Here is a 15,153-nt window from a genome sequence, read left to right as displayed (position 1 = left end):
GCTTCAAAGAGCCTTTTCTACGTGATACCCTTCTGATGAAGAGCTGTCTGCTCAGCACTCTGAGATATGCCCAAGAACACACTGAGCAATAGTAACATAAACCCACAATTAAAGCCTTTGTGGCCATGGAAATATCCCTTACTGCAAAATACTAAAGCAGAGCTCCTTGTCCTGCAGCACCTCTTTCTCTGAGGGCATGTGGAGTTAGACATGCCAAGCTTCCTAGAGGTGGATTTCTCCCTGCAGCAGTAGTGTTCCCACATTTGCCTGATGTATGAGAACAGACAGATTTTCCATCTATAGGGTTTAAGGTTGTAGTGCATATATTTCAGACATGAAATTTGACAAATAATAGCAACAAATAATCAAATACGCAGAGATTCGTGGACATGTTTAGATTGTGCCCCAGCCCATGTGCCTGGCAGACCTAGCCCAGTCCAGAGGAACCTGGAGTTCACACATGACACCTCTGAAGATGAGTTTTATCTGTCTAGACAAGGTATAGAGACACAAGTAATTTCCTTTGCAGAGAATAGGGAGCTATTCTGACAGATACAAGCTCAAGACATGGATGTTCCAAGTTTGCCATTTTCTTGGATTAAAAAACTCCAGGCTTCCCCAGAGCTTTTCAATGCTCATACGCAGGTCTGTTGAGCACATGTGATAGCTCTAACATCAGCCCTACTGAATATATAGAAAATTAGTATCAGAGCTACTGAGCAGAAACCTGGTAGATCCAGTCATCTCACTAGCAAATAACAAGATAAGAGTAAACCAATGAGCCCTGAAATCTCTTTCCACAGTAGCCCCCTCACTGGTTCACTGGTGGGGTATTCTGCGTGGATTTTCCACCCGTGCTTGAGCACTGGGCCTCTGGCTCCCTGGGGGATGCAGGATTGTTGGATTTCAGTAGACTCTGGCATGAGTAAAAGGCAAGTGATCCCTCCTTTGACTTACTCAGAAATGAGAAGCAGGCCTGCACCGGCCAAGAAACATTTCTCTGTAAATCTCCCTGTGCCTTTTTGGTGGGATTAGTAACAGCACAGAAATGTTTTGCAACACAAATACTCATGTACTCATTTTGGCTGCTTTCAAGTGGTGGAAACATGGAGGCCATTTCATTGTACACAGAGAAAAGCAGACTCAGTGCAATTACTGGACTTCTTTAGATCAAAACGGTGCAGTGCAGCAAATAGATAAACCCTGTGCCAAAGCGTTTACTAAAGAGAGCTTTGTTGTAGCAAGACTCCATTCTCAGAGGCCTTTCATGTTCTTTGTATTACAAAGTCATGGGCTGACTTATCCAAAATGACTTGCACTCTAGAACTGCGCTGCTTCTCTTTTGTTGTTTTGCTATAAAACCTTGAGTTTCCTAAATCTCCTTAATAAAATTTCTCAAAGGGTTGACTGGAGAAGATGGGAGAAGCCAGCCAAGTGCAGCATTCCAGGACTAGCTCTCCCTTCACACAGGGAAAGACTTAGAAACTGAGGTTAAAGGTCTGGCTTAAGCCAATTGAGTCTGGCCAGATACAAGGCTAAAGATCTACCACACCTTGTGCTCCTTTCTCCCCACACTCCCTGCTCTCCTTCTGCCAAGTCCATCCTTGCTGGATGCTGACTAGATTCTGAGTAGAGCATCTTTGCTCCTAAGGTTAAAAAAAATATGCAGTTTTTACTGAAGCCATGGCAGCAACTCAATAGTTTAGGTTGCACTGGTGTTTGCAGATAAGGAAGGACCTTAGCTTCTTAATGGAGGAGATGCTGATCAGAACACCTAGTTCTGATTTTTTTTTCATAGAAAAAGTCCACCATTAAAAAAGTCAAGCAATGAACATTTGACAGGAAATTTTTCATTAATAATAAAAAGATAAATTAATTGGTCAAAAGTCAGATCATTGCAGATCTAAAAAGCTTTCATGAAGCCTCATGGGAGCAGCAGCTGGAATGCTTCATGCTGCTCCTCTCGTCTCCTTCACGGACTGAGACACATGGGTGGACCACATCCCTCAGGGTGCAAGGTAACATGGGCTCCCAGCCTTATCAGGGAAGCTGCACACTCAAACATGAGCAGTGGCACTTGGATCCGTTTCTGAAGACTGAATGGTCATCAAAATGCAGTGGTGCCAAAGAGAAGGCAGGTGAGTCACAAGCAGTGGCAATGCTATGTTCATCATTTTGCCTTCACATGAAAAACCCCAGGTTTTACTGGAACATGAAGTGGTACAGTACAGCCCAGGGGTAGGAAATAATCTGTTTTTAGATGTCTATGTTTTCCTATTGTTTGTCAAAACTCATTTCCCTTCTCTGGCTGCCCGGATCTAAATAAAGCACACTTAAAAATACAGACAATGCATATTACACATGTTGAAGCTGTATTAGATCATCCCACGTGGCTCTGCCGCAGAAGCAGTGAGGCTGCCTGGATCCTCGGGGGTCACCCCCAGTTCTTACTCCTCCCGCTCCGTTTTGCCTGCAGCGATGTGCATCATTGCACAGCCACGTGGGTGCCCCAGACAGGCAGAGAAATTGCGCACAAAGAACAGGAAAGGAGAAAGAAAGTCAGGAGAATACATCACTGTGCTGAGCTGCCTGACAATCCTTCTGGGGGCCTTAAATCTTTTGTTTCAAGTAGGGGCTTTCTTTGAATGACAATGTCTAAGTTGATTATCTAATACACAGGTGTAAAAACCTCAGCAAGAACATATAAGGTATAAAAGACAACTCCTGTGTCCCTCAGGACCGCAAGTAACAGCTGCTTTTGTGGGGCTCCTTGTGACCATGTAAGTCATAGGGCTTCTCTCCTAAGAAACACTAAAAAAGCTTCATTTTGTTCAATGAAGGGAATGCTAGAGACATGGTTTTATCATATATCCAACAGACTTTAAGGCCCCGAGGTGGTACTCACTGACTTGTCTACCCCCAACATGTAAAAAATTCAAGACCAGAAGTGCAGCCCTGAGCTGAATGGTGGCAACCAGCAAAATAGAAGCGATGATCTAGGGAGAATTTTTGCCTAAGACATTGGGATGGTTCCTTGTATTGCAGTGTAGCACTGCTTTTCAATAGCTGTGGGAGTAAAAGTGACGTGGGAGAGCATTGTGGATTGTTGTTTTTTCATCTGAGGTTTTAGAGGTTTGCATGCTTTACGTTTACTGATGGTGATGACCAGTCAGGTTTGGCCTGATCTCTAATGAAATGGTGTCAAAATTTTTAACAAACTAAAAAAAAAAAATTAAGATCTGCTTTAAAGCATAGTTTCAGAGATTTTTAAATGAACCTAGACTTTTCCAAGATGAAAAACCTTTCAAATTACTTTTTATTTAGAAAATGCCAAAAATTATTGGCTTCTTATGAGTCATTTTTAGAAGTGATCAATTCTGTGAGAATTTTCTTGAAATATTTTGGTACTACCTAGTATATTTTTTTTCCTCATGCAGAAACTAGGCAAAAACTTTCCCAGTATGGGTGTGTTGGTTTTGTTTAGTGGAGGGGGCTACGGTGGTAGCTTCTGCAAGAAGCTGGTAGAAGTTCCCCCTTTGTTTGGTGGACGTGGCAGGGTCATTTGGTGACGAGATATTCAGTGATAATGCCTCTGTAATAACGTATTTAAGAAGGGGAAAAACCAAAAAAAAAAAAAAAGGAAGAAGTGAAGAACTAGAAGCAGGGACAGAGAGGGGAAGGCATGAGCCGTGTGGACCTTGTGGCCCTCACCCTCTGGCCTCCTGCCAGGCGGCCGTCTGGACCTGACTTGGCCCAGCTGGGCCAAGAAAAGTGAAGAGAGGAGATGTGAAGAGAACCTGAGAGGTGTCTGCCTGAACCGATTGTGAAGAAATTATTGTGAGAGCAACGGCTGCATACGCCGAAGTCTGTGAAGGAGGGACAGTGAGTGAGAGATCGCGTAGCTTGGTCCCGAGTGGAGCTAAATTGTGACAGCTAATCTGTTTAGTAGGTATGGTGGTGTTGGGTTGATGGTTGGATGATCCATCATCATCCAATGTGGATGGTGGTTGGTTTGATGATCTTAAAGGTCTTTTCCAACTGTAATGATTCTATAATTCTATAAACAGTTCATTCACTTACTGATACTACTGATAAAGCTGAGTAACCTCTACTAGCAGAAGAAATAAGGTCTTTCAAAGCTTCTCATGTTGGAACAGCCACTACAGCCCTCAAAGTACCATCTCCATATGCAGGGAGCATGCAATAACAGCACCTCACTGTACTGCAAGAGTTTCAGAAAAAAAAAATTGTGCTCATTACCTACATGTTTCCTTTAGTTTTTTTTCTAGCCAAAACATCACTTGTTGCACTCAAGCCTTGAGCATTTTGATTTATTGCTTAATATTTATAACTCATTCAACCCCGCTTTTCCAGTGTGGCTCCTAGGCTCAGGTGCTGCCATAGATGTACAAGCGAAAAGTCACTACCAAAGTTACCAACAAGCCTTGTGTTCTCTGTGTCCTCAGAAAGCCGCATGCTGGTCCCTGCACCTGGCTGTTACAAGTCTTTATCACTGTTTCAGCACTTCTATTTGATATCTGCATTTACCTCCACCTCATACATTTCTGATCTCATCCTAAATTTATTACCATGGAGCAGCTGATCTGCCAAGCTCATTCAAAAGTACAGAATCTTTAAAATGTTCCTGGACCACAAAGTCCTGCCTCCTCTGTCATTTAAATTATCAATGCTCTGCTGTTAGGAGTTTTCATTTGGGGGTCTTTTGACCCTCTTTTTTGTTTTGTTTATCCTTAGTGCAATTTTTGGTTTCTGGTGAGATTTCAAACTCTTCTGGGCAATAATACCTAGAAATATTTCACAGCTACCTGCCCACACCAAAAGACTGGTAACCCAGATTCTGATTGGACAGATAATGGCTTTTATTTTGTATTTCAGGGCTCTATTTGTGTGGTGAGGAGAACAGTAATTCTCTGGCTAACAGAGTATAATCTGAAAAGCATGTTAAGCCTAAACAGCCCTAGGTCTGCTGCACACCCACTCTGTCCTCCCCAGTTTACATTAACAACCTTTGCTCAAAATAATATTGTGTGATATTTTCTAGAGCTGGATCCTGGCCTGACTCATGCTTAAATCAAAGTACGTTAAGTCCAAATTTTTCTCTTGCCTTGCTCCTTCCCTGCAAGTTTTGACTAGTCTTTTATTCAGAAGTGTTGCACTGTGCAATCCTCATGCCTAGCTTAGTAAAGCGTCATTAGCACAGAAGGCCTTGCTGCTTAATGACAGATCTACTGCTGGAGCACGTGGCATGAAAAGGATTGTCTGGAGCTGGGGATACCACACTGGGACTAGGAAAACCTGCATTCAATTCCTTGCAGAGCAGTCACAGACTTCCTTCCCTCAGCTAAATCACTTCATCTAGCCGGTGTTCAGTTCCCCATCTGTGCAGGGTGGATAATGTTTCCACCTACTTCCACTGAATACAGTTGTCTAAACCTTTGCAGGTCCAGTGTATTTTGATATCACAAGCATGAGTACAAGGACCAGGGGGATACAGACCCATAGAACCACAGGTTGCTTTCAATTAAATACCCGAGTATTCTGTAAAACACAGAGATGGTAAATGCCACAAAAGCAAGATGCAGCCGATAACTAGGTTTGCATCATCACTGTGTACATTTCCTAAGTCTGAGAAATTACTAACTATTGCAAAGGGGAGAAAAATCTCCATCAGAAAGCAATGACTTTATTGAATTTCATGTCTTCAGTTTCCTTGGGAGCCATTTAGCTTAAACAGATATAAAAGTTCAGTTCTTCCTGGATCTGGGGGTGTGTGAATGCAAGGAAAAACCACATTAATAGTTAGGACTTAATTTTCACATTAACACCTCTCTCTGTCCTAGAAACATCCACTCCTGGTTTGTATATATCATTTGTACACATCATTAATTACCACATGCTAATGGATTTCTGGTGCTGTGTCAAATGTGGAGTTTCTGAATAGCGAGAGGACCTGATCCATGTACCACTGGGACTAGAAGGATCCAACTGTTGCCTTACACCACAGTTACCCATGGAGGTGGGCTAATTTACTGAGAAGAGATGACAACATGCTCTGTACACAGCAGGATGGGGTCCTAGGCATCCCTTTCCTAACCAAACCCACATCCCATCATGCAATCTCTGAATTATTGTTAGGGCTAGTTTTTGTAACTCCACATCAATAAATACTTTCAACTTCAGCCTCTTCTCCATAAAGTATATAACAAATGTTTCACAGCTTCTGCCTCTTAGCCATACACCGTAATCCTTTGCAGTGACCTGTGTTTTTCCTCATAGTGATATTTCTTCTCTTACTTTTCCTGTCATGGCTTTACCTGCACAGCCCATCAATTAACAATGGTGCCTACAAGGAAAGGGTTTTATACATGGCGTTAAAACAGAGTCATCAGGCGTGGGGGTTTTAATCTCTCCTTGTGTTTCTGTACAAGTAGCATGAGGTGAAAGTGGCAGGAAAGGACGTTCTCAGAGGGAGGTGGGCAGCTGAGATAAAAGTCTTCATTTAACACCATTTAAATGTAAATTGTAGTGAAACATGTTAGTGACAGAGAGGAGGTTATGACTGATCAGATATGAGGCTTTGAATCGCTTGCCAAACCAAACTTCTAGGTATTTTGCTTCTTTCTTTTTTTTTCATTCTTCTCCTCTCACCACTTTTGATCAGTGACATATACAGCGACTGCTGTAATCAGGGAGTCAGCAAACGAAGTTGCACAGATAAGGAGCAGGAATATGGGATACAAAAGGAAACTTCGGCATATCAAAGATATTCAAGTACAGGGAGAATTTCAAGAGTTTCCTTCCAGAGATAGTGAACAAACCAATGAAAAGTGAAACTGAAGGTGAAGAAAGAAAGTGAGAAAGAGATCTGAAAATATTTCTGCTGGGGAGGAAAAGATCTTTGTCGAGTGAAAAAGGGATCAAACAACAAACCTCTTTCACAGCGGAAAGACCAAACGCAAGTGATACCAGTGCTTTGCTTCTGTTCCCTTCAGATACAGACCTTGGGCTCAGACCAGATCTTGAGCTAAATTCTGACAGAAAATCATTCTGGGAGTTCATGCAGTGAAGAAGCTCTGTTCCACAAAATGAGCTGATATGCTGATGACAGCATGAAGAGTAAAAATATCAGGTTTGGAATGAAAGATTCTGAGAAAGTGGGGTCATAAATGTCAGATTTTGAACAAAATATGGCTCGTTTTTGCTTTATTGTGTCATCATATATCATATTGACATTAGAAGAAGTATTCTGTTATTAATTCCCTCTGGGGAAATCCAGAACAACTCTTTGTTTAAATTAGAGGATTTTTCACAATGAAAATTTTGAAGAGCTCTGCATGTATTGAGTGAGGTCACCTTGCTAATCTGCACAATTTGCCCTACAGCTGTCCTGCAGGCAGAGAACGAGTTCTGGACTAAGCTAAAATCCTCTGGGCTATTAATATTTTTTCATGACATTCCCACAAGAGAGATATATCTGAAGGAAAAGCCTTAGCTTAGGAGGCCCATACACATACAAGAGAATAGGGTAGATGTAGGTCTCTATGAATGTAGAAATTACTTTCTGAAGTTTAGATTTGTTTATTTTCACCAGATCTCATAGAAGAGCAGGTGTGATGGAAAATAGAAATCAAGGACTTCAACATCACCAGGTCTACAAAAGAAAAACTAAGGAAAACCTAAATGGTGGCTCTAATTTGGTGTCTGAAAGTCTTGCATGAAGTTAAAATTTGGTCCTGCAGAAGCCTTCCTGTGCAAACAATTACAGATCTTCCTACAGATCTAAGAAGCATCATTTTTCTAAGGAAGCCATATTAATGTGACCTCAAATCATGCCTCTAAATTATTAAAAAATTCTGATCCTGATCACACATATGTTTATGGGATATTCAGTTAAATGAGGCTGTCCCTGAAGAAAACTGTGTGATTCACAGTTACACTTGTTATTTCTGAGTTGGCAAAATTTTCAAATTTCCAGTGATAGGTTGTGATAAAATGCAGTATAAGGTAATGTTCTGCAGTCAAAACATGGAAGCTGGCACAGAACAATGTAAACCCTACCTACCCCATGCAATAATGCTAAAAACACCTTATCAAATTTTGACCCAGAAACACACATGTAGCAAGATAACAAATAACTTGTTCTTGGAGAAAGGCCCAGCACTGATTTATATCTTGCAACTCAAATAAATATAAAAAGTCTGCCAGAGCTGACCATGTAAATCCTAACCACCTCATATGGTTTCATTCTATGAAGCAAAAAATATGAGGAAGAAGGTGTTTTTGCACTGTGAATGAGCTATTCAGGAAAAATGTTATTTATTGAACTCTATGGGAGGGAAGTTAATTTCAGAAGTTATAAACATGGTGAATTATAGCTAATGTCTTTGAGGAATTAAATGGAATTGAGAGAAAAAAAAGGTACCTATTTTCATTTAAATAACAATTGGTGTTGAGCAATGTTAAATATAGGCTTACACCTGCCAGGAACAGGTTTCAATTTTTTGAAACCATTGCTGATTAACCAGAGTGGAGATCATCTCACAAATCAGTGGCACTTGTGTTTTGTGTCTTCAGTCCTCACGGGAATTCATGAGACAGTGCTGCGTAATAATTTCAGCCTAGGGGTGGTTTATGACCTATTTGCTTTTACTCTTTGCTGTTCCTTCAGTGCAGATGATCACCTAAGAAACCTAGCAGTGTCCTCTGCTCCCAGAGTGAATATCTTCAAGCTAGAAACTGGAGGGAGGCGGGAGAAGAATAGTCCCATGGTTCCCGTCAGGCTCAGTGCAGTGCAGTTTGGTGCCCAAAATTTGTGAATACAGGTCCCAAGACTGTCAAGTTGGGTTGTCTAGGACAAGTCACCTTCAGTCTCATTTCTGAAGTTCCCTCTCAGCTTGGGCACCTGGTTTGAGATTCTTTGGGTCTGTTTTTTTAAGGGAACTGAGTACCTTTAAGTGTCCACACACATCTCTGGTCTCACACACTGAGAAGGGCAAAAGGAGAGGCTGGGTATCTGGATGCAGAAGTAAGGAACATGAGAAGCATTAGGAATATTATAAAGATGATAAAGAGACACGAGACTTGGAAGGAGAAGCACTGGAAGAGGAAGGTAGGGCAGAGGTGGGCTGTGGGGCAGGACAAGGCAGAGGACATGGGGTTATTGAGGTAGAATGATGCTGTAAGTAGGTGGTATGAGGGAGTAAAGCACTGCAACAGGGCAGCAGAAAGGTAGAGGCAGCTTAGGGTTGAAGAAAGTCACTAAAACCACCCCTACTCATTGGCTTTGTGAGCTGCTGTTCTTGTATTCAGGCTGGAGGGTGTTAGTGTCTCCAAGCTACATTCTCTTGTCCATTCACATCATCTTGTTCATGTCCACCACTGGGCACACGCACAGGTACCTCCCTATTCAGACACCCCACACACATCACACACACATCACCCATGTTTACATCATCAGGCACCAAGGTGCACAGGTCCTCAGACTTGCCAACACACAGATCCCAGTGCTCACAGTACTAAGAGACGTTCAGGTGTTTGTTGTAACTTTACTGCCTTTAGTATCAACTTCTGTGGCTCCCAACACACAAAGATGTCTCAGCCTCACATAACCTTGATGTCGCAAGCCTATGCTAATAAATCTGAATAAGTAGTGGACAGATACAAATCTGGATAATAGAGTTAAGTATCCCTTCTTAACTCAAACATAAACCAGATGTTTTCCATCTACCAGCAGGCCTCCCCAGTTATCCACACTGCCCATGCCGTCACCCCCCGGCTCCCTGCCGGCCCCTTTCTCCTGGGTGATGAATATGATGCATTGCCAGAGCTAGCTCAGGGATCAGGTTGCATTAATTCAATAGTACTTTTGTCAAGCAGGTTGGTTGTATGTCTTTATTCAGCTGCTTTAAAGCACCTCCTGGTTTGTTTTGCTTTGTTTTGTTTTGCTCCCCATAATCACAACCTCTGCTTGGAGTCAGGGCTTTGCTGGGGCGCTTAGCCCAGTCACCCATATGGAGGCTGGAATAATATTTGGTGCTTTTTTTCACAATGCAGAAGTTATCTTTGTGGGCAGCATACTATCAGTAATTAAGACTTGACATATTCTGTGAGGGAGGGCTCCACCTGGCAGGAGCTGAGACAAGGTGTAGTTGTTGCACAGCCCTCCAGGGGCGGCAGTGGGATTCAGACACATACTCCTTTGCACAGCCTCTTGGTGTAATGCAAACACACCAGCCCTTCCTGCCATTTGAGCAGCTCAGAAGAGCTGCCAAGTAGGTGAAAATTGGCAGGCAGACGCCTTCACATACAGTATAATCAAAAGCCCCATATTTTTTACTGTATAACTGTGTTATAATCAACAGTGAGTTCTCATAATGCTCTTAGGAGCTGCTGTGCCGAAAACCATCACTGCAAGCATCACCGTACAGCACTTTGAGAGCTTTGGCAGCCCATGCGGCAGCCTCACAGGCAGCACTCACTGGAGTCTTTCTGGTCAGCTCATGACTGTGGCCAGGAGACTGTATTTACCTGCTGAAGTGGAGGAAATCTGTTGATCCACATACCTGGGATCACCATGATGCAGACGAAAAGATAATGCTGAGCTAAACAATAATCTGTCAAAAAGGTCTCAAAATTTGGTTAACTTCTTAATTTTTAATTTAAAAAACACTTTTTTTTTTTCCTCTCTCTCCCTTTATCTGGAACAAATTGAGAGCAGTTCAATCTTGTAATTGTATTTCCACAACATTGTGCCAAGGCAACCAGAGTTGTCAGGATCAAGCTGTCTTCTTTAAGAGTCAAATTTTATTAGCAAGCTTACTTGAAATTCAGCTGCATGAACTCCAATTTATCCCTTGGATCTGCACAGCAGAGACTCAGCTTAAGCCTCCTGGTCACTCTACACAGAGAACCCTCCCAGCAGGATGATTAGAATAATGTGTCCAAAGATAGCACCAAAATTCAATTAAAAACGGCACTTTTTGTTGGAAAGAGAGCAGCGAGAGCTGCTCCCATCTCAAAAGCCAGCTTGTTTCACTGGGCCAGAAAGTATGGTTTTACAGGAAAGGCCTGTTACGGGAACTGCGTGACTTGGACAGTTGACTCTGGAAGATACGGGGTCTAAAATCTGGTATACACAGAACATTTGCTACCAAATTCATTTTTTGGCTTTCGAACACTGTCATTGTCTTCTTCCCTATTTCCCCCCTCAAATTCTTTGGAACTTAAGGATTAATCTTAATTGACCTTAACCATGAAATCTTGGCTGGCAGTGCAGCCAATGCCTTCAGAAGGTCAAAGTTGGTTGGATGCAAACCAGATCCGAGAGCTCTGATCTCGTCATACTCAACAATTTCTAAAGAGAGTCCAAGGAAAAGTGAAGAGTGAACATGCTCTTCTCCAACTAGAAATTCCCTCCAGGGCAGGATTTAGGAGAGAAAAATGTCCATTGCTGCAGCCTGATTTGGACCTGTCCAGCAAATATATAGAACTTCAGGGTGGCTTTCTGACTTCAGTTGGATTGAAATTTGATCAGTGCTCCTATCCTGGGGATTTCAGAGATTTCTTTCCTAGCACCAAGTCCAAAGAAATGAATAACATTCATATTTAAAAAAAATAATAAAAGAACATGAACATCTGGAAGTCAGTCCTCACAAATGGCTGTGTATAATCAGGATTAAGCCATTAGTGTGCCTTGCTTCTTAAATGATGGAAAATTGAATTGTTCTGAATTACAGTTCTCTCTGCTAAGAACCTACTACAGACAGAGAAGAAAAGAAAGCATTGCTTAAACAGCAGCAGCAGAAGAATTTCAGCTTTCAAAAAACTCAGGTTTCCCCTGTGTAAACCATTCAAACACTGGAATGTAAAGTAGTGATGAAAAATGAAAGCCATGTCAGCCCAGAAAGCGATATATTAAAGCAAAGTGTTTGGGAGTCAAAGACCCTTAAATAAATCTAAAATACATACTTTATTTTAAGCCTTAAATCTGCTGCTGCTAATCCTCATATTTAAAACCAGAAATCTATTTTCCTGAAAAGCAGCTGAAGCGGGATGAAATTTGACATGGCTAGCTCAACACTAAGTTATTGTCTTTGATATTTGTAGTGTCCATCACTACCAGCATTATATCTCTGATGTATTTCAGAATTACTCTAGTATTTTACTGTACTTCAGTGAGTAGAATATAACCTTGAAACCAACAGCCCAGCTCCCTGTCCTCTGCTGCAGTAAGTACAGAAGTTGTAGGTGGTATCCTAACCTGCTAACCTGCCCCATTTCCCTTGCTGACAGCAGTCAACATTCACACCTTGTCTTTTCATCAAACTTAGCACATGTTTAATCCTGCACAAGTTGTGACCTGGCAAGTCTCTTTGTCACCCTTTTATGCTGTAAGGAACTGGAAAAGGGAGGTTCAATGAAGTGCCCAGGGGCATAGAGGGATGTGATACTATAATAAAAGTTAGGAACTGGAGGTGACGTGGTATCATGGCTATGGCACATGCTACACTGGGGGCCAGGAAATCTGCATTTGGTGCTCACTGCAGCAGAGAGGTGATGGAACTTAATGTGATCTCTCCTCTCCTCTGAATACCAGTTTCGTTTCATGCTGGCACCTGTCTCATCCAGCAGCTCCTGGACAGGAAGGGTCAGACGAAGAGGACATAGTGCAGGGGAACTTCCCTGCAAGTGCCTCTGGGTACTTCTGCGTTACGGATGCAGAAGTGATAATAGATGCAGCAAGAATAGCCAGTTTGAGTTGTTATTCAGAGATTTATAAATCTTCCTTACTGTGTGAGAAACATGGAGAAAAAATGATGTGTTGTTGTGAGATTCTGGTACATGAATTTTGGGCTCTTCTGTGCCCAGCAACAAGAGTGTTAGCCTTGGGCACAGCTGCAGAGAGCCCTTAGGACCCCATGGCGAGCGAGGGCAGCAGGGACCTCCCAAGTCGTCAGTACAAAATAAAAACCTGTCTACAAAGTGAACCTCTAAATACAGCATCCAGCTCACTCCTGGAATAGAGAGATTTTTCTAATCTCTGAAAAGCTCAGTCCTTCAGTAGGATGAGGAGGCATCACAGACTGCAAGCACTGCTCCTGCCGGAGCTAATGCCTCCTGCTTCAGCCCACGTGCTTCAGTCTCACCAGATACTTCAATGCCTGTTTCTCCCTTCTTTTAATAGAAAATCCTATTGTTTTACATTAAAATCAGAAAATCCCAAGAGGTTCAGTGGGATGGGACTAATTAGCCAGCATGGACATAATCTGGTCTACACAAGCAGCACCTAGCTCCTAGCACACTGCTAATTAATAGATCTGACCAATAAACAAAACAAGGCAAAGTTTTCTCCTGCCAAGTAATACTTTTTTTCTGCCAAAAATATTTGAAACAAAATAATCCAAATAATTCTGTTGACTTTCCATCCCAGGTTTTTATTTTGACTGGCTTAAACCTTCTCTGATCTTTGTGAAGGGGAGGTGGAGAGACAAAGGCTCATATTAATCTCTATTTTTCCCACAGATAGAAGAAATAAACAGAAGATAAATGGGAGAAATATGCCAATTTTCAGGTCTGTCTTAGTATCCTCTCAGATACTTTATTCCTCCCTCTTTTCTGGGTGGGGATTAGAGTAGGAGAAAAACATGAGGGAATGTGTAAAATGAGGAAGGAATAAAGGTTTCTTCCTTTTATCTCCTCTTGTTAGATTTCTTTCCCCTCTTTTTTAAAAGAAGGAAAGAGACTGGATGAAATTACACTAAAAATTCACAAATTAAAATACTGAAATCCAGTCAAAGACTTATTAGGCAACACTGAATTAAAATGTTGAATTTTGATTTATCAAAAATTTTTATTGGAATTGAACACTTAAAAAAAAATTGCTTTGTAATAAAATGTATATTCCATTGGTAGGAGATTATAACTGATAAAGGAAGGAAACACAAAAAAAGAATAATCAGGGAAGCCTAAAATGCAGAAATAAATTATTACAAAGCCTGATTCTGGAATCTGTGACATTTCCTGTAACACAGAGGAAATCTAGAAACACCTGTCAGTCTAAACCTGCAAGGCACTGATTTTTCTCAGCACTTTGTCATTTCCACTGGAGGGAAGAATCTTTGATACCTTGCAGTTTCTGGCCCCCACTCACATATGTCTGGTGTGAAATTTCCTCAGGCTCCCTCCATATGGAACTGCAATGCTCTGGTCATGGAAAAGCTGCTCCCTGTCTCTGGCCTTGCTGCGTCACTTGCTATAAACATGACTGATGAATGAGTGTTATCGCTGTATGAGAAACTTAGCCAACCCCAGTCAAGCTGTGAAAATTACAAACCTTGGAATAAAATAAACCAAAATAAAATCATTGCCACTGTTGCTTTTGCTATAGTCAAGGGAGTCTTCAAAATACATTTCCAAGCACATGTTTCCCAACATCTCACCTCCAGAGCTTTGTTTCGCAGGCCTCAGCTACAAATCGCAGCCCTCCACCAAGGGATGCTGATGGTCTATCCCACACTGAGCCTTCCTTGCTGTATGTCTCAGAGTCTGCAGCATACACCATGCAAGCAATGCTTTCTGTAGTAAAAGGAGCCTGAGGTATTCTTCGATGTGACCTTGGTGTGACTGAAGTGACTCTTTTGTGCTTGAGACAGTCAGCTGATTCTTTCCATGCTGGGGAGCTAAACGTTAGCTCAGAATGGTATTTCTTTTTTTGACAAAAAAAACAGAGGAGACTGCTATTTGAAATTATTTAACTATTTATTAAAATATGAGAAACGGGGAAGAAATGGATGGTTTAGACACTCTTACCAGAAGACTACTTTGTCACTTAGCATCTCCCTATTTGGAAGTAAGATCTCAAAACTGGGCTGCCACTCACCACAGATACTAGGAAACATCTTTTGTTGCTCTCAGGAAGTTTTTGCCTGTATTTGGCAAGCTATGAGTTGTTGAAACATTTCTGTTCTCTTCTGCTGAGTAGGGACTTCCCTAACTTCACATTCTTGACCTAGAGATTTTGCCTGCACTGTGCACCTGTGTGTCATCCTGCGGTGAGAGGAGAGGAGCCAGACTTTCTTCTGTAATTGCTCCCCAGCTTCCTTGCCATGCTCTGGCTCATGTCGGGCCAAGCAC

Source organism: Chlamydotis macqueenii, chromosome 7 (genome assembly GCF_036417535.1).
Source record: "Chlamydotis macqueenii isolate bChlMac1 chromosome 7, bChlMac1.mat, whole genome shotgun sequence".
Lineage (NCBI taxonomy): Eukaryota > Metazoa > Chordata > Aves > Otidiformes > Otididae > Chlamydotis > Chlamydotis macqueenii.
Note: the sequence above shows the minus strand (reverse complement) of the source record.